General features: G+C 56.3%; 4 protein-coding genes across 10 annotated transcripts in view; 2 read left to right on the forward strand and 2 right to left on the reverse strand.

Moving 5' to 3' along the window:
* PSMG3 (proteasome assembly chaperone 3) overlaps positions 1-3,803 on the reverse strand; it is a 585,180-nt gene extending 581,377 nt beyond the window's left edge. Inside the window, exon 1 of the mRNA XM_050784304.1 lies at positions 3,800-3,803. The gene's annotated coding sequence lies outside the window, so the exon portion shown is untranslated. The remainder of the gene's footprint in view (positions 1-3,799) is intronic.
* The window catches only part of NUDT1 (nudix hydrolase 1), a 1,171,653-nt gene that overhangs the window by 1,038,623 nt on the left and 110,946 nt on the right, over positions 1-22,084 (forward strand). The gene's annotated exons all lie outside the window — the stretch shown is intronic.
* The window catches only part of MAD1L1 (mitotic arrest deficient 1 like 1), a 423,851-nt gene that overhangs the window by 314,121 nt on the left and 87,646 nt on the right, over positions 1-22,084 (reverse strand). The window lies entirely within an intron of this gene.
* CHST12 (carbohydrate sulfotransferase 12) overlaps positions 1-22,084 on the forward strand; it is a 515,718-nt gene that overhangs the window by 139,992 nt on the left and 353,642 nt on the right. The gene's annotated exons all lie outside the window — the stretch shown is intronic.

Here is a 22,084-nt window from a genome sequence, read left to right on the forward strand (position 1 = left end):
GAGAGATCAAGATAGTGTCGCCCTCTCAGAACTTTATGATGAGAACAAATGGATGAAAGGCCCCGGCACTGAGAGGTATTCGATAAATAAAATGCTCTTTAAATCACAGTCATCAGTGACGAGGAGGTGAGGAGGCTGCTTCAACTCATAACTGGGGCTCTGGTCCGGCCTTCATCCCCTGTTGAGGAGCTGACACCCTCCCAGATTATTTCTAAATCAACGTGGTTCTCATGAAGCCAGACAACTGTCCCGGTCTGCATATATTCTTTAGAGTTCTCTGGTCCCAGACTAAATATTCTGCATTTTCTGTCACTGATTCGCATTTGTCATCAGCAGCTCAGCCACCTCTCATCTCCCAAATGGCACTACTGAAACGTGGCAGGGCCATCCTAGAGTCCCCAAAACGGAGCCCTGGTGCCAGAGAGAGAGGGCGGAGGAGGCTGGACCACCATGAAAGACCCAGGCAGTTCAGAGCTCATGAAACACTCACTCATCAGCACAGGAGTCACAAAAAGCACAGAACACGAACAGGAAGGCCACGTCCAGAAGATGGCCGTTCAGGAGAGGCCAGGTGACCTGCCCTGCCTGAGGGAAGGCCCTGACGGGAGTCCCTGCACCCAGAGGCCTCACCAACGGCACAGGCAACCCACCAGAGGCTGTGTAACATGGAGGGATGAGCGGAAAAGCAGAAAACATGATGGGCTGAAGGCTCAGTTGGGGCCTTGGCCGTTGCAGGGATCCTGGCAGGGACACTGGGCGGGGCTGAAACCGGCTCCCTCTCTCTGCCCTTCTCACTCTGGGGACAGGACACGTGGCTGCTGGGACCTGCCCTCAGAAGGTTCATTCGGCCACCCTCGAGCCCGCCAGGCCACACCGTGCCTCCCCAGGGGCACAAGGCCCCATCTTCGGCTCACGCTGCATTCTCTCTGCTCCTACACCTTCAGGCTTCCCACGCAGCAGTCAAGACACACGGACCACAGGGAGGAGGAGAAAAGCCAGAGGGGGACACAGGCCCTCCCCAGGCTTCAGGGCGTCTGATCTTGAGGAGACGGAGAGTGCTGCCAGTGCCGACCAACTGGGCAGAGTGGAGGTGGTGCACGACCCCACCCCGAGGACAAAACTGGGTTTGTGGGCAGGCAGCTCTATGATCTCCCCGTCCCAGAGCTGGAAGGAGCAGGGACTGGACAGGCGCATTCCATGAGGGGACTGCAGGATCCTGGGGGAGCTGGGGCCGCCAAGGCTAACCCACCGCCAGGCAGCTCACATGTGCAGTGGGCCGACACCAGGCGGACACTGGTCAGGGGGCAGGGAGAGAGTGAAAGAACAAGACGCCTGGAAGAGGGAAAGCCCAGGTTTCTGCCTGTGGACATCTGAATGTGCTGTGGCAGGTATGGAAGAGTAAAAGGTCTGTCTCCACAGGACCGTGGATTTGGACAGGCACAAGCAGGCCAAGCCATCCAGCAGGCTCACTGCGGCTCCCGTCCACACGGCTCCTACTGGGCAGTGCCCCCGCTGCCGTGGGTCTGAGTCTGTTACCTGCCAGCAATGAGGACGCAAGGGACACGCGCTTCTCAGAGTCCAATCACACATGAAGCAACAGGACAGGAACCCCAAGTGCCTCCAGTCGTGAGGGGAGAGCACACACACGATCCCATCCCTCTGGAGGCCACCTGTCTAACAAAGATGGTCTCCCTGACAAGAGCAAGGTGGCGAGACACACAGCTGGACGCGCGGGCTCGAGCTTCTGCCCACAGATCAGAAAAACAAATGCAGTTATTTTTACACACACGTCAGAGGCAGTCCAAGGAGTGCTCTCTGCACCCCAGGCTCGAGCCAACGGCCTCCCCCAGGAACCTGTGTGCACATAAGGAAGGTGCACAACACAACCACCACCATCGGAGGGGCAGACAGGCGGGCAGCTGGATCAGCAGGCACAGTGGGACTCATGGCTCCCATGGGCCAAGACACCCCCAACCAGTCCAAAAAGCTGTCCTTCTGGGGCCCAGCAGAAGGGTGAAGAAAACACTACGCAACAGAGGGGCAGGCAGACAGCTCTGGCACCAAGTGGGTGCAGGAAATGCCACCTGCGCATCAAAAGCACCTCCACGTGTCGGAAGCCGAACACCCTCCTCTTGGATTTCTCTGCCCAGCCCTCGGCCTGCAGCAGGTGCCTGGCTGGGCGCAGCCATGGAGCTCACCTAAGAGATCCACGGAGCTGTGCCAGCAGCATTCGGGTGCCTCCCCACTGAGGTATTTCAGTCGCCACATCCTGGGGCTGCAGAAAAGCTGGCCTGGACACACAGCACCTCAAGGCCAAGTCCCTGAGACCAGAGCTTTCTCCACGCCATGACAGTCCCCACCCCCCAGGACCTCCCCAGGGGCATGCCAGATGAACAGGCCGAGGAATCTGGAATAAGGAAGCAATTGAGAGGCCAGAGCTTAACTCTCTACGTCGTCTGCTGCAGGTGTGGGAAAGGAGGCCAGCCTCCCACAAAGTCTTGGGCCTCTCTCTCTCTCTCTGGGACCCCAGCGATTCCAAACATAAACTCAACTCCAAAGGTGTGTCCTATCACTCTTGTAAAAGAAAATAAAATGTCAGGACCCACACTTTATTATGCCAAGTGGAAAAAGCCCCGGAGGCCGAGGCGGGGAGTGTGTCCGAGGTGGGGAGCGTGTCCGAGGTGGGGAGCGTGTCTGAGGCGGGGAGCTTGTCCGTGACTCTCTCTTCCTCTTTCTTCTTGTCCAGTAAATGACTAGGAGAGACCACACACCACACCTCTCCCATTTCCAGTCACCAATCTTTGTGATGGATTCACTGCCTCTTTCACTGTCCTGCATCTACAGACCAGACGGCACAAGATGCCTGCTACATCTTCAGTGTGAATGCCAAATCAACCTTCCCTGAAAGATAAAGGCCACCGCATCGAATCCGATCTTTCTCACGATGCGTTAAGCCTCTCACAGAAGGATGCTGAGATCTGCTAAGTGTCCCTAAACTTGTCTGTATAAATGATCCCGAACTTCCATGCTTTGGAACACCGACTTCCATTCTTCGGAATCTGTACTTCCCTGGTGGCCATCCTCAAGGAACCTTGCAGGTGAATAAACTCTTTAAACTAGATTCAGACCCTTTGGAGTACTTCAGGTTGACATACTACACTAGGAGCTCCTGCAAGAGATGGATGAGCAGGGGGTCAGCCTTCTTTGGGCCCCAGAGTGGACCCTGCACACAGCACACGCTCATCCCAGGCACCTCAGGACTCTGCAAAGGCAGTCTTGGCCCAAATGCTTGAAAACAGGAAGGACACATGTTCTATGGTCTGGGGAGGCACAATTCCCCTCACTTCTCCACCTTGTGATGAGAGGCTACGTTAAAAATGGCTTAAGCATCATAAAATCAGTTCTATTCATGGTGAGGAAATACGGAAAAGCAGTAAAATTGGCAGAGCATGGAGATGAGAGGACACTAACCTCCCTGGCTCTCTAAGGGAAACAGGGAGCAGCTGAGACTGTGAGAGGAAAAGGAATTTAACCAATTTAAAATTCAAAGCGCTGCTTCTGCTTCCCCAACGAGCTTGTCAGTCCCAGGGGACCTCCGCGCAGGCACCGATGGCGTCCTTGCTCAAGTCCTCCCGGCTCATCCTCACAAATGTGCTGGAACATTCGTGCCTGCATCAGCTGGGCCCCCAGGTTCTGATCCAGACAACAGCAACGGGGACAGCTCAGGTGTGTCCCCCAGGCCCATGCACCTCCCACGGGGTGACCTGTGCCCTTCAGCCCCCATCAGCCCTTGTGCCCACCCCGGCCCCAGCTGGCTCAGGCTGGGAAGGGCAGCAGGATGTGACAGCCATCGCACCTGGGGTCTCTCTGGTCATGACACAGGACCTGCTTCCATCTTTTGGCAACTGGCAGTCACACAAGTCCTGTGAGCCCCCCACGAGGGCCTGACCACACACATGCGAATGCTGCCCCGGGGCTGCTCAGGTGTCTCTAATGGAGAGGCTGGGGAAGGATGTGCCTCGTGGACCTGCCGCGGCACTGCCTCCTGACACTCAGCCTGCTCTCTCTCTTCTCCAAGCAGCCAGGGAAGCTGACTCAGGAGGAAGCCGGCCCCAGTTGCATTTTGTCTCAACAATCTGACCCCTGGGACGGCTCTCTCTAGCCTCATCTTACTTGCTAATTTTTGTTTTAAATTTGCAGACATTCTTTCTTCAAGCAATTTTAGGTTTACAGGAAAACTGAGCAGAAATGAGAGTTCTCATCTGCCCTTCTGCCCCCAGGCAGATTCCCCTGCACCGTGCACGACTGCAGTCTATTCGTTACAACTGATAAACCAAAGTCCACAGCGGACACCCGGGCTCACTTGCCTTACATTCTCGGGTTTAGAGGAACGCATGCTTGCAGGCCCTGTGTGACTGTGTGTCCACCATCACAGTCGCGTGCAGAGTCGGTTCACTCCTGCGTGAGACTGTGTGTCCACCATCACGGCTGCATGCAGAGATGGTTCACTGCTGCGTGTAACTGCGTGTCCACCATCACGGCCATGTGCAGAGTCGGTTCACCGCTGCGTGTGACTGCATGTCCACCATCACAGCTATGTGCAGAGCAGAGTCTCCTGCATGTGACTGCATGTCCCCCATCACGGCCACGTGCAGAGTCGGTTCACTCCTACGTGCGACTGCATGTCCACCATCACAGCTATGTGCAGAGCAGAGTATCCTGCATGCGACTGTGTGTCCCCCATCACGGCCACGTGCAGAGCAGAGTCTCCTGCGTGTGACTGGGTGTCCACCATCATGGCCACATGCAGAGTAGGTTCACTGCCCAAAAACCCTCTGGGTCCACCTGTGCATCCCTCCCGTCCATCCCTGGCAACCACTGATCTTTTCACTGTGTCCACAGTTCTGCTTTTTCCAGTATATCGCGGAAGAGAAATCCCACAGTACACAGCCTTTACAGACTGTCCTCTTTCACTCTGCAATACACATTTCAGACTCTTCCATGTCTTTTCAGGGCTTGGTAGCTCATTTCTTTTTAGCTCAGAATAGGAATCCAGCGAATGGACATGCCACCGTTTATCCACTCACCTACAGAAGGACACTGTTAGCGTATGGTCCTGACCCCTCCAAATCTTAGGTTGTCATCTGATCTCCAGGATTGGAAGCAGGGCCTGGGAGCAGGGGTTTGGGCCATGGGGGTGGGTCGCTCATGACAGCTCATGCTAAAGAGCAGTCCTCACTTCATCAGTTACCAGGAGAGCTGATTTCACTTCATCAGTTACCAGGAGAGCTGATTGCTACAGGCAGCCTGGCGTCTCCACACTCTCCCCCTCCCTCGCCACGTGGTGCCAGCCGCCTCAGCGCCCACCACGAATGGAAGCTGCCTGGGGCCCTCACCAAAAGCCAGGTGCCGGCGCCATGCTTCCTGCAGGACCGTGAGCCCAACAAGCCTCTTATTTAGAAATTACCCAGCCTCACATATTCCTTTATAATAACACAAACCCAGACTGAGACAGACATGTCGGTCACTTCCACGTTTTGGTGATTCTGAATAAACCTACTATAAACACTTGTGTGCAGGTTTCTGTGTGAACATAAGTTTTCGACTCATTTGGACAACTTCCAAGAGGCAGAGCTGGACTGTACAGAATGTTTCCTTTTCTAAGCAGCTGCCAAAATGCCTTCCAAGTGGCTACAGCACTGTTCTGCGTCCCCACAGCAATGGCGAGAGTTCCTGTTGCTCCACGTCCTCGCCAGCGTTCGGTGCTGACGATGTTCTAAGCAGGTGCAGTGAGGTCTGGGTGCGTTCACGTGCTGCTCCCTAACGATGCAATGCTGAGCATCTCCTCACGTGCTTCTCCATCACCCATACCTCTGCTTTGGTGAGATGCCTGTTCAGCTCATCCATTTTTTTAATTGGGTGGTCTGTTTCCTTACCACTGAGTTTGAAGAGTTCTTTGTATAATTGTATAACAGTCCTTATCAGATATGTCTTGTGCATGACAATGAAAAATATTTTCTCCATTTGTGGCTTCTCTTTTTATTCTCGACAGTTTCCTTCGCAGAGCAGCAATTTCTAACTTTAATGAGGTCCATCTCATCAATTCTTTCACAGATTGTGCCTTTGGTGTTGTATATTAAAAGTCACTGCCGAATTGAAGGTCAGCTAGATATTTCTCTGTTATCTTCCAGGAGTTTTAAAGTTTTGTGCTTTACACTCAGGTGAGTGATTCATTCTGAGTTGATTTCTGAGGAAGGAGTAATGTCTGTGTCTAGATTTTTCCCCTGTGGCTGTTCCGCTGTTCCAGCACCATTAGCTGAAAAGACCATTCTCCTCTGAGTTGCCTTTGCTCTGCTGTCCACGATGATCCGAGTATATCTGTGTGGGTCTATTTCGAGGCTCTCCGACCTGTTCCACAGACCTGTTTGTCCATTCTTCCATCAACATCGCGCCACCTTGATCACTGGGATTTTACACTAAGTCTTGAAGTCAGGGAGTGTCAGTTTTCCAGTGCTGTTCATCGGTGTTGTGCTGGCCTGCACCACCTTGATCACTGTGGTTTACTGGCCTGCGCCACCTTGATCACTGTGGTTTTACACTAAGTCTTGAGGTCGGGGACTGTCAGTTTTCTGGTGTTGTTCACCGGTGTTGTGCTGGCCTGCACCATCTTGATCACCGTGGTTTTACACTAGGTCTTGAGGTCGGGGACTGTTGGTTTTCCGGTGTTGTTCATCGGTGATGTGCTGGCCCGTGCCACCTTGGTCACTGTGGTTTTATGCTGTCTTGAGGTCGGGGAGTGTCAGTCTTCCAGCTTTGTTCACCGGTGTTGTGCTGGCCATTGCCATCTTTTGCCTTCCCATATAAACTTTAGAATCTGTTGATATCCACAAAAATAACTTGCTGGGATTCTGACTGGGACTGCATAGACCCTCTGGAGAGAACTGATAATGCTGAGTCCTCCTATCCATGAACGCAGACCCTCTGGAGAGAACTGATAATACAGAACCCTCCTATCCATGAACATAGACCCTCTGGAGAGAACTGATAATACTGAATCCTCCTATCCATGAACGTAGACCCTCTGGAGAGAACTGATAATGCTGAGTCCTCCTATCCATGAACGTAGACCCTCTGGAGAGAACTGATAATGCTGAGTCCTCCTATCCATGAACGCAGACCCTCTGGAGAGAACTGATAATACAGAACCCTCCTATCCATGAACACAGACCCTCTGGAGAGAATTGATAATACTGAGTCCTCCTATCCAGGAACACAGACCCTCTGGAGAGAACTGATAATACTGAGTCCTCCTATCCATGAACATAGAATGCCGCATTGATTTACAGCTTTGATTTCTTTCATCAGGTCTGGTGATTTCCTCACGCATACCCTGTACAGGTCTCTGGTCTAAGCTGTTTTTTGGTACTAATGTAAACAGTACTGGGTGTTGATTTCAAATTCCCTCTGCTTGTTGCTGGTACACAGGAAAGCAGCTGACGGTGTGTATGGCCCATACCCTGCTCTCTCTCACCACTCATTATTCTTCAAGTTCTTTTGTTAGTTCTCAGAATTTTCTACATAGACGATCATGTCATCTGCAAACAAAGACATTTTTATTTCTTCCTTCCTTCATTCCCTCTTCTTGTCTTATTGCACTGTAGCTAGTACTTCCAGTATGACAGTGAATAGAGTGGTGAGTGGGACTCCTTGCCTCGTGCCTGATCTTAACAAGACAGCTTCTAGTTTCTTACTTAGTTTTAAGATGGAAATAGTTGACAAGTAATAAGAAATTAGCTGCTCTATGATAACAAAAAGAAAAATCTGCCCGTTTGAACAGGACTGGTCACCAGAGCCCACGTGTGTCCAGCAGCTGCACACGTCTCCGGGGAGGCCAGCCTCTCTTCTTATGGACTAGTCTTGGATTCATGGGGGTTCTCAGAGAGCAACCTGTGGCTGCCCAAGTTCTTGGCTCCACTAGAAATCAGGTGGGCACAATCTCCAGGCCCCAGGGCCACCCCTGCTGCTCATTCAGGGTAGGAACACCTGAAGGAAGTCAGCTCTGCTGCTTACGGGCTGAGCCATCCTCCTTCAACTGTCCGGAATGCCGCCAAGTGGGCCTTTTCTAGGATACACGAGTCACCTTTTCCAGAAAAACCAGAACTGAGGAAACCTTCCCAGACATTCAGTGACTGATGTTCATGTTCAACAAACACAAAACACCCCCTACACTCAAATCAGAATTTTGAGCAAACACTACACAGAAAGGTGAGACTAGCCATGAAAGGTGTGAAGGAACAGTAAGCGCTCCTGCCTTCGGCCCTCACCCACCCAGCAGGCACGGCTGAGCGCTCCTGCCTGCGGCCCTCACCCACCCAGCAGGCAAGGCTGAGCTGAGCCTGTGTGTGAGGCCCTCAGGCCAGCAGGCCCTCCTTCTTCCAACAGCACACCCGTGCGGGGCCAGACTTATTCCACAGACTCCAAAAGAAGAGACCACGGCAGATGGACACATACGCAAACACGAGATGCCCCCATCTTCTACTTCACCAGACACTGAAAAGATTTGTAGAAAGTAAAAACAATGCCATTCCTCTCACTGTCTTGTTTTGTGTTAGAAAATGCATTTTTCATAAATATATTTTGTTAAGTGATAATGAATTGTTTTTAATGAGATTATAAATATAATTATAAATAATAATTTAATTTTAATTTCCAAAGATGGTGAATACTGATAGATATGATTCCCCACAAATAAAAACTCTTTGTTTTCGGTAATTGTTTGTCATTAAAGGGGCCTGGACCAACAAGTGAGGACGATGCTGGTGCAGAGGAAGGCTCAGGAGGTGGGCAACGTCCGGGACTCTTGCCCCCCAGCTCTCACGACGACGCTCAGGACAATTACCCACCAGCTCTGGCCGCCTCTCATGGCCACGTGTGGGAGTCTTGCGGCCACCTCTCATGGTGACGTGTGTGCATGTGTCCCAGGCCCAAGGGAAAAGTATACTCATGAAGGGAGCAATGGCCTCAGCAAAGAGCCCTGAATCTAAGCCTTTGGAGGTGAGTCCAGGGATCTCCATTTTCAGACTCTTTTCGCCATATAACTCATAAGCAGCCAGGCATTTGGGAAGCGTGGCCATGATCAGGACTGCGCAGCCCAACACTCTCCAGTCCTCTAAGGGATTCGCTGCTGGCTTCTTTTCTCAAGCAGAGGGAAAGCTCCTTCGGGGCAGTGGTCACAGCCTTCCCTCTCCTAGAGCCCCTACGTCCACTCCAAGCACAAGAAGACAGAACCAGGAAGCCGCACTTGCCCCATGCTGACCAACACTGTCTGTCACAGCCACGTCAATGCTGTTCCGCAGACTCTGCGCAACTGTGTTTCTCAGCCACGGTATTAAAAAAGGGTCAGCATCAGAAGCCTCATGCCCTGAGGGAGCAATCTGTGATATCCGAGCTTGAAAAAGCATCGCCCTGATGAGAGGCAACATGGTGAGAGGGCAAAGGCTTAGGAGACAGTCAGCCCTGAGCTCACAAGCAGACTCCAGGCTGAGCAGCTCCACAACCTTGGGGAAACCGGGGCAAAGTGAGAGGCTCCCCACCAGTGTGCAGGGTCGATGCCAGAGCAGGGGACACATATGGAGTGCCTGGTACCCACAGGGGCCTAGCAGTGGATGTTTCTTTGTTCCAACTCTCTTACCCAGTTTCCTAACAGGATCGAGAGACCCTCCCAGGTCCATGGCACCAACTCGAGCTCAGGATGCTGGCAACGCCAACACCCTCCCTCAGACCAAGTGCACTCACCTGCCCAAAGCCTGCCCCTTCCAGAGGCCCCTGTTCTCTACAGGCAGACCCTGAGCCAGCAGCGCTCCTCGGTGGGGGCCCCGGCATCTGCCGGCATCTCCTCGGGGCTGAGCAGCGGAGGCCATGGTGAGAGGGCCTGAGACTGATTTTATGCTCTGCCAAACAAGGAAGGACAGGGTACTTCAACTGCCTGTGACATCGGAGCTGCTCTCCACACCTGCACACCAAGAATCCCAACTTGGGCATGGAAAGGAGCTGGCAGCGGCCAGCTTCAAGGCTAAGAAGGAAGCTCTTGGCTCAGAGCTTACAAAGTTCACGGAATATTACAGGGAAACTCAAGAAAAGTGTTCATAAGAGGATGCTCCCAAGTCCACTGATGATGCCCTGGGCTCGGCAGTGCCAGGCATGAGAAAGGAGGCCTCGAGGACCCTACCTCAGTCTCCCCAGACAGCAGCTCCTGGCAGCCCTGGCCCTGCTCCAGGCTCCACTGTGGGGTGTGGGCTGCTCTCCTCAAAACCAGCAAGGCAACAGAAGTTCATCAAAAGACTGAGGGACCAACCCCAGCCAGGGCCCTTCTCCCATCTCCCTATTCTCTTCCTGAAGCAACAACGAACCACGTTCAAATCGTATTCATTTCCGTTTTTTCTCCAAATGTTTGAGAAATCTATAGACTCTACCACCACCTTTTGGGGGCCAAGAAAGACGTTTGCTTTCAAAGGACAGGACTGACCCAGTCACCGTCTTCTCAAACGCGTATGGCTTCCAGATGCCGTTTTCTGATTTGGGGAGCTGAAATCAGGCATCTTCTGCTCTCTAACAGAAACGCCGCAGAGCGGCAGGTATGTTACTGGTCTGCTTGGCCCATGCAAGTGAGGGGCCCACATTGTCTCCTCCTTCCCTTCTGCAGCTTGCACACGCCACCTCTAGCCCCAGATGCACACAGGCTTGTGCCATGGCAGTGCCTGAAAACCTCAGCCAGGAAACAGGGAGCTTTCCCGGTGGTGCCGGGTCACCTCAAAGATGCCACCTCAGGCTCCCACACGGGCCAGATCCACAACCAGAACAGGAACTTCTCCAGAAAAGGTCTCCTGACCAGCAGTTTCTGAACTGTGCTCCTCTGGCCCTGGAGGCTCCAAAGAGGGGGAGCCAAGCAGGAGGCAGAAGTATGGGGTAACTACGTGATGACCACACGACACTGGCCAGACAACACTGGCCATGACGGCAGCTGCCGTCCACAGAGTGTTTCTATGCTGACAGCGCAGGCCAGCCCACGATCCGAGCGCAGAGCCGTGAGTCTCAGGCCCTTCACCAGGGCTGCACCCACGCTGCGCTCTCACCACCACCGGGCAGCCCCTGAGACCACGGGCTGAGACTGCTGTTACAAAGGGTTTCATGGGAGTGGGAGGAAACGCCAGCTTCTTTATAACTTGCTAAAGAGGGTGAGAGAATGCAGGTGTGCGTACAGGGTCCAAAGGGAAGGAGAAAGGAAGAGGACGTATCTGCTGCCCCAGGGGACGCGCTCCCCAGCCACCGTCCTGGCTGCGGCAGTGCTCAGCAGGCTGGCAGCGGGGCTGTCACCTCTGCAGGTGCACTTAGTCCAGAGCCACTCAGCCTAATGAAGTGAGGCGTCCTCAGAACCACAGCAAGGCAGGCGCCAGACCAAGTGGCCTGGGGAGATAAGCACTTCAGCATGGAGAGGTTGAAAACAGATCCTATTGACAAAACAGAAGGAAAACCACATCAAGAGGTGGGGACTGGGGGCATGAAAGCCAGAGGCACACTTTCGGCTTGTTAGAAGTCAGCCCAAGGGGAGGCAGTAGATGGGGCCTCCCCCGCTCTCAAGACCACGCCACCGCCATCGCCTGCAGCCCCTCACTCTGAGAACCCCACACCCAGGGGCTGAGCAAGCACTGAGAGGAAGGCCAGCACTCCTCTGCCCACCCCCAGGCGGGCTGCATGTACCCTTCGAAGACACCCATTGAGGGTAGAACTGACCCCAATACAAACAAGAAAGGCTCAGGGGTCAAGGGAGCAGGACCCAGAGACAGGGACCACAGACCCCACTCCTGTGAACAACGCCGCCATTCCTGAGCACCTGCTTGATGTCAGAACTTCCAAAATCTTCAATTCTCCGCTCCTCTTGTAAAGCAAGAGTCCTGGGCCCGATTTTCCAGATGAAATGCAGGAGAGACAAAGAGAACACCTCTCAGCTGGGGTCAACATGCATGGGAGAGGCCCAAGGTCCCCGCAGGACAGGCGGTCCTCCTCCTCAGCAGACGCCCCGGCACCGAGCCCAGAGGCAAGGAGGATGAGCAGACTAGGCTGCCTCAGCCTCACCCTCCTACGTGGCCAGCCCACCCAGACAAGGCAAGGACTGTGAGGAGGGCCCAACCCCAGGAAGTGCCCCACACCAAGGCCACAGCCTGAGCCCTGGCCGCCACAGGGAGCACATGGCCCAACCCCGAGCCAGCGGTGTACTCACAGCCAACCCATGGGACCACCCTCCCCGCACCCCCACCCCACCCTAGCTCACAGGACCACCCTCCCTCACAGGCTGCAGTCCAGGGCTTGCCAAGGTGGGGGAGCTGCCAGACCCAGGCTGCACCCTGAGATGCCCCCCACCCTCAGCAGTGAGGGTGACTCTCCCTGCCATGCCCCCAGGGCCACAGCCCTGAGCTCTGTGTCCTGCCTCTGGTCTTAGGAGGAACCAGGCACTACCCATGACCCGGCACGCTGAGAGTATGGAAAATACAACACCCATGCTGGGAGAAGCTGCCAGGGGCTGGGGCCAAAGGCAGACTGCGGAGAACTCCACGGCCACAGGGGATACCCGCCGCCCTCCTTCAAGGCTATGGGGGGAGGAAGCCAGGCCCTGGGAGACCCCGGTCCAGATGGCTCCAGCAGGAGCCAGTGTGAGGGGCTCTGCATCAAGAGGCCAGCTGCAGCTCGAACCGCACTTCCCCGACCCTCGAGGCTAAGGTTTTGTGGGCGATTTAGGTCTGAGATGATAAAAAATAATTTTATGCCTACAAATATTAAAAAGTAAGTAACAATAGAGATCAGAAAAATCTGTGCTCTAGGCTCACTCCATCAGAGTGAAGTCTCTTCCCCCCACGGGCCTCAGTTTCCCTGTTTTATGGTCTATTATCTGGACCCCCACAGTCCCTGCCCTGCTCCCCTGCAGCAGAGCACGCCACGCGCCAGGTGGCCAGGCTTCCAAAGCCCTCAACCACTCCCCAGCAGGACGTGCATCCTTCGGTGACCTGTGCTTGGCTCGAGATCACCCACAGCCTCCAAGCCCAGAGGGCCCCTGCAGACACCTCTCCCAGGGCCTCCCACTCTTGTCAAGCCTTGGTGGCTTCCTCTGGGCCTTCCCCAGGCCAGTGTCCCAGAGGCAAAGGCTCAGCCACATTCGTCAGTACCTGAATGTAAAACAGTGACTCCAGCACCCCTCCAGCAGCCCCCATCCGCCCCACACACGTTCTTACACAGGACCCTCAAAGGACCCTGAAGCTGAAGGGGGCTGGTGCCACCCGGCACCCCTCAGAATTGGACAGTGCACCAGGGCGGACTGGCCCTCTGAGGCCCTAGCTGCAGCCGCAGAGCCAGGAGCAAGAGGTCGACCAGGGCAGGGACACCGAGTGACGGGGAGAAGGGAGAAAAGGAGCCTTAGCCACTTCCAAGATGAAGAGCCTCGTCTGCCTTAGACATTTCCTCCAGAAGAAGAGCCACGGGTGTGGGTGGGAGCTGGCCCTGCATCCCAGCACGAGGCCAGGCCCCCGCCAAGAAACCCCAAGGAGCAACCAGGCCTCTGTGCCCAACCTCGGGTGGAAAACACCACTGCATGCCAGAAAGGGCGGCTCCATGGCCCTGGGACCCACCAGCTTCCAGAACAATCTCCTATGGCAACTGCCACAGAACTAAGCACTCAGGGAGTGATTGCATTTGGGATGAAATTTTTTTCTAGTGCTTGAATAAAAGGGGGAGTTTCACATTTCATCCACTTCCACATCCCTTAACAATAAAAACTTATTTAAAAATCCATGAATATGTAAATGCCATTTTAAATATGGAAATGCAAAACATGCAGGGAAACAGTCTGGGTGTGAAATATTAATGGCAGCTCATCTTGCTGAAAGAGGCAACACAAGCTGGCTGAAGCAGCAGGCGGAGGCGCCCCGGACAGACCCCAGAGCCCAGTGGCAGCGCACGATGGACCCGGCCCAGTCATGGAGGAGCGTGTGCTCGCCTTGAGGGCTCTGCCTGGGGAGGGAACAGGGTCAGACACCCACCTAGAGCAGGGCCAGCCTTGCCAAAGCCTGCCTGCATCCTACAGGGCCAGCCAGTGACCCCCGCGGGGGGCCCTCCAAGCCAGGCAACCACCGCATGCTGGGAGGCACAGCCAGGACACCTGACCATGCCTGCTGATGACCCAGGCTTTCCCCTGGAGCCAGGATGGGCTGGACCCCCTCTCAGGAGAGATGGGGCTTGATCTCAGGCCCAGCAGTCAGCTGCACCCTGAAACATGATGGTGCCTCAGACACGTCCCCAGACCACACTGGGGGGCCACAGAGAACCTGGCATTGGCAGGATGGGCACCCGGGGTCTACATCCCCCAACCCGGGACTTCACTAGCCCTGATCAGGAAAGGACTGGAGGAACAAGAAGGCACCGCATGAGGCAGGGAGGCCCCGAGACAGACACCCGCTCACCCAGACATCTCCATGCCATGCCCCTCTTCTCTCTCTCCCTCTAATTGGCCACAAAATGTACAGGCCTAGTACCCACCCACCCCCGCTGAGGAGGCCCCACAAGGAGGTTCAAAGCTGAGCACAGAGGAGCGGGCGGCTGCACATGCCGCAAGCACCATCTCACGTCCAAGTCTGGGCACTGCAGGCAGGTGCCACAAAGACAGCCTGGGGAAGGCCCAGCCCCTCCACACGGCCTGGCTCCGGGGACAGGTGCCGCCAAGTCCTCTTTTCCTGCTAAAGTCCCAGTGGAGAAGAGAGGGGGACTGAGAACCAAAAGGACAGGCAGAGGCCACCAACCAGGCCAGGGTCGCCGGGGCAGCCATCACCGGCCTGCAGGTGGACCGCACAGCTGTGAGCACAGAATGGGCCTGCTCCCGTCACCTTGGGCAGCGCGCTTTGGGGCACCTGACTCACTGAGGGGCCCATGTTCAAGTGTGTGGTGCCTGACCCCAGGTGCAGGGATGTCCCTGACATTCCCCCAAAAACCTCCTCACTGGGCCTACCCTACAGACGGAAAACTGACTCACGAGACAGACGGCTTTCCAAAGGGCCCGCGCTGACCAAACTAACCCGAGCAGCCTTCGCCGAAGAACAAGGCAGGCACGTGCCAGCGTCTACACCGAAACCACCACAGGGAAGCACATGCCATCAAGGGTCCCATTCCAGATACAGACCAGGAGCCTCAAAGGCTGTCCCCTGGTGCAGGGCTGGGTCGGGGGCTGAGGCCTCTATGGTGCAGGTGCACTGCGTCCCAGGCGTGGTCCGGGGCTGCAGGAGACACTCTTGGGACCAGCCGCAGGTGGGAGGCATGAGGGGCCGAGGGACAGGAGCAGGATACAGACAGATCACGCAGTTTCTCTGCTGCTAGCCGGAGCACGCCTAGCTGCCACGGAGCCCATGGTAAAGGGCACAGTGCCACCCAGAGCTCCCGGCGCGTGCCCCACCACAGCCCTGGACCAGACAGGCATGGCGGGCTGCCACCGTGGAACACGTGGAGACAGCCCGTTAGACTCAGGCTGATTCCACACCTCCTGCCAAAGCCCATTTACATCGAGTGGCATCAAAGCTGAACGGACGCAACAAGACCTCTGCCCGTATCACCCGCAACCCCAGGGGTCCCCTTGTACTGAGAGCAGGCGGTCAGGATGAGCATGAGACTTGCTGGGAACACATGGCTGAGGCCATGGTCAGTTCAAGGGCAGGCCAGAACCAGCCGTCCCGATGCACTCTCTCAGCCACACCAATCCATGGCAAATTCCATCACCTTGACCTCCCAGACGCTGCCACCGCCTAACCCGTTCGATCATCACCACTGGCCACGCACAGGAGACATCCTGCCCCACGGAGCCCCCTGGAAAACTTACCCCTGCTATGCCCTAGGCTCCCAGAAATTGTACTTCCCCGTTACCTCAAAAAGTGACAGCAGGACACGGTGCCAGCGATGACAAGGACTAGCTAAAAACCCGCACCCTGAGCCAGCACTGTCCACAGGCTCCACACAGGCGACTGCACTGAGCCTCAAAACCCCTCACAGGAGTCACCATCACCAGAAAGACTCGCTCGGAGAGCCACCCCGGGCAGAGCCAAATGCAAATACAGGCCCGGAGCCTGGACCAGCGGTGGCTTCTCCAGCGGGAGGCCCCTCAGGTGCAAGGGGGGAACAGCCCAGCCACCGTGGATCTCATGTACCTTGCTGGTCTCTGGATGGCTCAAGTGCACCATAATTCAAACGCCAAGTGACAAGGTGATAAGGCCTTGTTACGTCCTTGAGAGGACGGCCTCGCCTGGGACCAACAGCAGGAAAGACTCATAACTAGTAAACTGATCTTCACTCACTCTTGGGAGGTGACAGAAACCTGAGGCAGGAAGAGGCTCAGAAAAGTACCGTCTGTGACAGAAAACACGGTGATACCCACTCATCACACCCAATGCCTCTCGAGTCCCTTCTGCTTGACAAGGGCCTGCCTCCTCCTGACGCTGCCCAGGCCCAATGGCAGGAGCAGATGAAACAGGGCAGGCCCAGGCACCCGGAAGCACCACGCGGCCAGGTGCTCCAGGACATGCCAGCCTGGTGGTTTCAGGCCAAGGGTTCTTTTGCCTGGAGGCAGCAAAGTGGGATCTTCAAAAGAAACTGCAGCGACCAGAGCCCGGGCTGGAGTGCACTGCTGGGAAAGCTGATGTTCGCAGGGTGCTGGCAGGGGAGGCCGGCGCAGACCCCAATACGAAGAGCTCCATCTGCATCCACGCCCCTCAGGGCTCCCCTCTGTGCACCTCTCAGCCGGCTCTAACTTAAGTCAGCATCGAGGATACCTGAGGCTTCAAACAGGCAAAACAGCACCAGGCAGGATCCACGGCCCAGGGTCTCTGCTGAGGCAGAGAAGCAAGGCCAAAGGCCGAGGCGGCAGCCTCACGACGCGTCCCGCAGGGACCCAGGATCCACCTGCAAACATCCCCCAGAGTTCTGGAGACCCACGGGCCTGGACGCACGTCCTGCTTTCACCACCTCCCAGCTGTTTAACCCAGGACTCAAGTTCCTCCCCTGTAAAAGAGGGAATCATGAGAGCTTCTGGCTGGGAGCGCCTGTGAGGCTCAAGTGAGACGCTGCACATGAAGCACAGCACAGCGCATGGTGAGGGCAGATGTGGGATAAACACTGACTGCTCTCATCATCCCCATTGTCATTCATCATCATGATTACAGATGAGAAACCTGAACTCTGGAGCCCTCACAGGGTCCTGAGAGGCCCCGCTCCCGCCACCAGCCCTCTCCAAAGCATGGCCTTATTTCCGGCACAGCAAAGAAACTGCCAAGAGCGCGGCCCCACGCCAGAGCTTCCCGGTCCTGTTCTTCAAGAGCCCTCAGAGCACGTCGGCCTGTTCCACTCCAGATCTGAAAAACGACAGCATGGTCACGGGCTGGGCCACAAAGGACTACAGCCTCCTGTCCCGGCTCTACCCACAGCAGAGCTGGGGACGGCAGAGCTGGGGACGCCAGGTAGCAGGGTGCCTGGGTCCCTAAAGGCCAAGAAGACTAAGAGGGCCTGGAAAGGGAAGGGAGGCTACAAGACGGCCCCGGGGCACCCTGTGTGAAGCGTGAGCAGAGGGCATACCAGACCCACCCACGGATTCTGAACTGCATGCCCTGTCCTCAGTCCCACAACGAGGAGGTGCATTCTCAGATTCAAAGAGCTAAAACTGAGGCTCCAGTGCAAACCAGGCCAGGCTCCCCCGTACTGCCTTGAAACTCCTGCCCCAAGGTAAAGAGGACCAGGAGCTCTGACAGGCTCTGTTCACACCAGTGACCGATGACGCCCCATCTGTCCATGGCTAAAGGAAGGGAAAAACACACAGGAGGCAGAGTTTGGTGGTTCTGACCCAACTCCCAGGCCTAAATGCACTCAGGTACCCTGCCCTCCTAGAGCGCCTTATGGCCAGTGCCCTGTAAGCTGCCCCGCTGTCCACTGACAGCCCTGCCTGCCCCGGCTCCAAAGCCAGCCCTGGACCCTTCGCCACAGCACCACGTCCCGGGGACTGCCGAGAGCTGCTGCACCAGGCGCGTTATCAACATCATCCCGCTGAACCCTCAAGCGGCCCCACAGACACTCTCTGTTGTGAGACAGGAATTTCAGCGCAGCACCTGAGCACACCCGCATAAAGCTAACAAGCAGACTCCTCGCAACCCTGGAAACCAAAGTCCTGCACTGAGAGTTCCAGAAGCTTCTTGCCTCTACAAACTCCAGTCCCAAGACTAGGATGCAGCACAAGTGCCACCGCAGGGCTTCCAGCCTCCAGTCCTAAGAGTGCAGAAACATTCAGAAAGAAATTTCCGTCCCGCTCACAGCAGCGTTTGGAACTGTGCTTCACCAGTAAAAGGGGCCAACACCGTAGCTCGATGCTGGGAAAATTCCTTCTGGCTCCAGGCTGGTTGGTGGCCCAGTAGCTAACTCCGAGATACGGTGTCATTCTATCTTCCTCAAACGAGGCAGGGGATGGCTTCCGACTCGGCATCTGCTCACTGCCAGATGATCTGTTTCCTGCACCGGCTTTCACCACAAGTTCCCATCAGACCCTCCCTTGGCTGCCTTCCCTGCATCGGAACTCTTCTGGGTGGGAGAGTCCGGGCTCCTCCCTGAAACAGGCTGGAATGCTACTGCAGTAACTATGGAGAGAAACTGATGCAAACTTAAACAAAGGCAGCAACGGCAGGAACTCCGCAGAGAAGCCCGACCCACAGGACCTGCCGAGGTACCTGCTGGCTTCTGGCTTCACGGACGTGGACATGTGTCACACTGGTGAAAGGAACACCGAGTCACCAAGACAGCGACTGCGGGAAGGGCGCTCTGTTCCGCACATCAGATCAGCAGAGGAGGAGGTTACACAACGCCCGGGAAGTGAGACAAGACTGCGCGATGCAGGCCGCTCACAGGCACGCTACGCTGGCTGATAGGCAACATTCATCTTCTAAAAGCCAAGCTCGTGAAAACAGGCACACGACTGACCCAGCCGTCACTTCAGAAGCTCGGCCTGAGGCACCAGCATTCCGAGATGCTGCCACACGAGCCACGCCAGCGGCACCGTCACAGCAGCACTGCCCCAGAGAGGGAGCACCGGGCACTGGGCAGCGAGGAACAGGGCACTGCCCCGGACGGGAGCACCAGGCACCGGGCTAGCGAGGAACAGGGCACTGCCCTGGAGAGGGAGCACCGAGCCCTGGGCAGCAAGGAACAGGGCACTGCCCCAGAGAGGGAGCACTGGGCACCGGGCTAGCGAGGAACAGGGCACTGCCCCGGAGAGGCAGCACCGGGCACTGGGCAGCGAGGAACGGGGCACTGCCCCGGAGAGGCAGCACCGGGCACCGGGCTAGCGAGGAACAGGGCACTGCCCCGGAGAGGCAGCACCGGGCACCGGGCTAGTGAGGAACAGGGCACTGCCCCGGAGAGGGAGCACCGGGCTAGCGAGGAACAGGGCACTGCCCCGGAGAGGCAGCACCGGGCACTGGGCAGCGAGGAACAGGGCACTGCCCTGAAGAGGCAGCACCGGGCACTGGGCAGCGAGGAACAGGGCACTGCCCCGGAGAGGGAGCACCGGGCACCAGGCTAGCAAGGAACAGGGCACTGCTCCGGGAGAGGAAGCACCGGGCACTGGGTGAGGAAGAGAGCACTGCCCCGGAGAGGGAGCATCGGGCACTGGGCTAGTCAGGAACAGGGCACTGCCCTGGAGAGGGAGCACCGGGCACTGGACGAGGAACAGGGCACTGCCCCGGAGAGGGAGCACAGGGCACCAGGCTAGCAAGGAACAGGGCACTGCCCCGGGAGAGGAAGCACCAGGCACTGGGCAGCGAGGAACAGGGCACTGCCCCGGAGAGGGAGCACCGGGCACTGGGCGAGGAACAGAGCACTGCCCCGGAGAGGGAGCACCAGGCACTGGGCAGTGAGGAACAGCGCACTGCCCCGGGAGAAGGAGCACCGTGCACTGGGCTAGCGAGGAACAGGGCAGCAGAGCCGCACCCTGAGAAGCTCCTCAGATGGCAAAAACAGCGTTCACTACCAAGGAGAGATGGACACGGCCAACTTGGTACAAACCGCAGAGGAGAGCACGCGTCGCCACGAGCACATGCCCACCGGTCTGTAGAGACAAGGGAAAATGCCCGGAAGCTGCCCTCATGACCCGTGACCTCAGCTGGACCAGGGCTCTTTCTTCAGTGACTACAAGCTACATTCAATGAGAAACAAACAAAAGCGACTTTAAACTGAGGCCCGCCTGGCAAAGCCCTCGGGGATCTGGGCCACCGTGGCCTCACATCTTCTGCATGCCGTCTCCTTCACGCTCACCGTGGCCTCACATCTTCTGCATGCCGTCTCCTTCACGCTCATCTGAATTTCTGTCCAACTGCCTGTAAGAGACTTGTAGAAATGTGCTCAGCTGTTCAACCGTGCAAGGCTCCCTGACCCCGCCATGGCAGGCCACGACGAACACAGTGTCCCGCCACCTAAGAGAGCAGCAGCCCAGGGAACAGGCCAGAACTCAAGCGCCGAGGCCACAACTGGACTCATCCACACCTCAGTGGCCACCGCCAGCACCGCCTGTCCTAGGGTATGCCTCCTTCCTGGGCCTGGAAGTGCACAAAAGGGCCAGGCACTCAGTGTCACCAGGCCCCAGAAAGCCTTGGTCGGGAAGTGTCCACCCACCAGCAAGCAGCAACACTGAGACCCGGGGACGGTTAGTGCCCAGGCATGGCTCAGGAGGCTCAGACCTGACAGCAACCCAGTCGTTACTGCCAGTACCTTTCGGTTCACAGAGATGAAGAGAGGACCAGGTGCCTGCCCAAGTCACATGACCAGCAAGGAGCAGACCAGCCGCCCCCCAGGCCCTGCAGGCAAGAGGGACCGGGAACTCCAGCCTCACGCCCAGAGGCCTCCCGCGCCTCTCCACTGCCCCATCTCAGGGAAGCGTCTCCAGCGCTCCTGGCAGTGGGTGGCAGGGGTGTGACCAGCCCCATCTGAAGCCTGCACCCTGGCTGAAGAAGCCCACACAGGGCAGTAAGCCACAGGTGGGACGGAAGCCAGCACACCGACACACACATGAAACCCAGCTGGGAAACACCTGTGAGAACCCAGGATTTCAGGGCAGCTTCTCCCTTTGGCCTCCCAGACCGGAGCAGTACTAAGGACCTCGTCTCAACCCCAAGATCCCATTTCACAGAAGAGGACGGAGCACCAAGCACTTCCATGGGGGTGCCCCAAGACTCATCCTTCCCCAGGGCAGGCGCTCCAGCTCTAAGAGGGAGCCCACAGGTCCTGAGAGGCCAGCCACGGCTGGGATTGTGAGGACCACCTGCCCACTGTAGAGGCTGCTCCCTGAGGCAGAGACCCCACTCCCAAACCAATTCCCCCATGGGCTCAATCCACATCTGTGACCACGGCGAAGGCAGCACAGACAGCCAGCAGATGGGAACGTTCCCTTCCGTGTGGCACTGGACACAGAGACGGGCCTGCTGCTGCTCTTAAGACAAATAATTTCAGGAAGCACCTCCCTCTTTGGTGGGAGAAAAGTATAGCCAAGTTTCCTTTCCTTTAATAGTTCATTCTGTTTCATTTCCAAAGTAAAATGATGAGGATCGCCTGGTAAAATGTGAAAGCTTTAACTTCAAATCACTTTTAATGCCTGTTTCATCTGACAGTGGCTTTGAAAGCAAAAGGCAATCTTTATCATTTGAGGTTTTTCAGTAAATTGATATGATTATGTCCAACACACCCAGATGCTTCGAAAAGCCAATTTTCAAAGTGACATCAGCCCCCAAAATAAGAAACCTCCTTCTGCCTATTAATAAATTATTAAAACACTCTCTCCACAGGAGGACGAGGCTGAGCTTGATCATCAACGGCAAACAGGTGGGCTTCAGGCCCTCCACACAGACCCACGGCCTGGTGAGCTGTGCAGGGCACAGAGCTCCCCTGCGGCCCCGTTGCACAGCCCTTCCCTCCGCCCCACTGCCCACCAGGCCCATGGGTTCCACCGGACGGGGCTCAGTCCCCCATG

Source organism: Macaca thibetana, chromosome 3, assembly GCF_024542745.1.
Source record: "Macaca thibetana thibetana isolate TM-01 chromosome 3, ASM2454274v1, whole genome shotgun sequence".
Lineage (NCBI taxonomy): Eukaryota > Metazoa > Chordata > Mammalia > Primates > Cercopithecidae > Macaca > Macaca thibetana.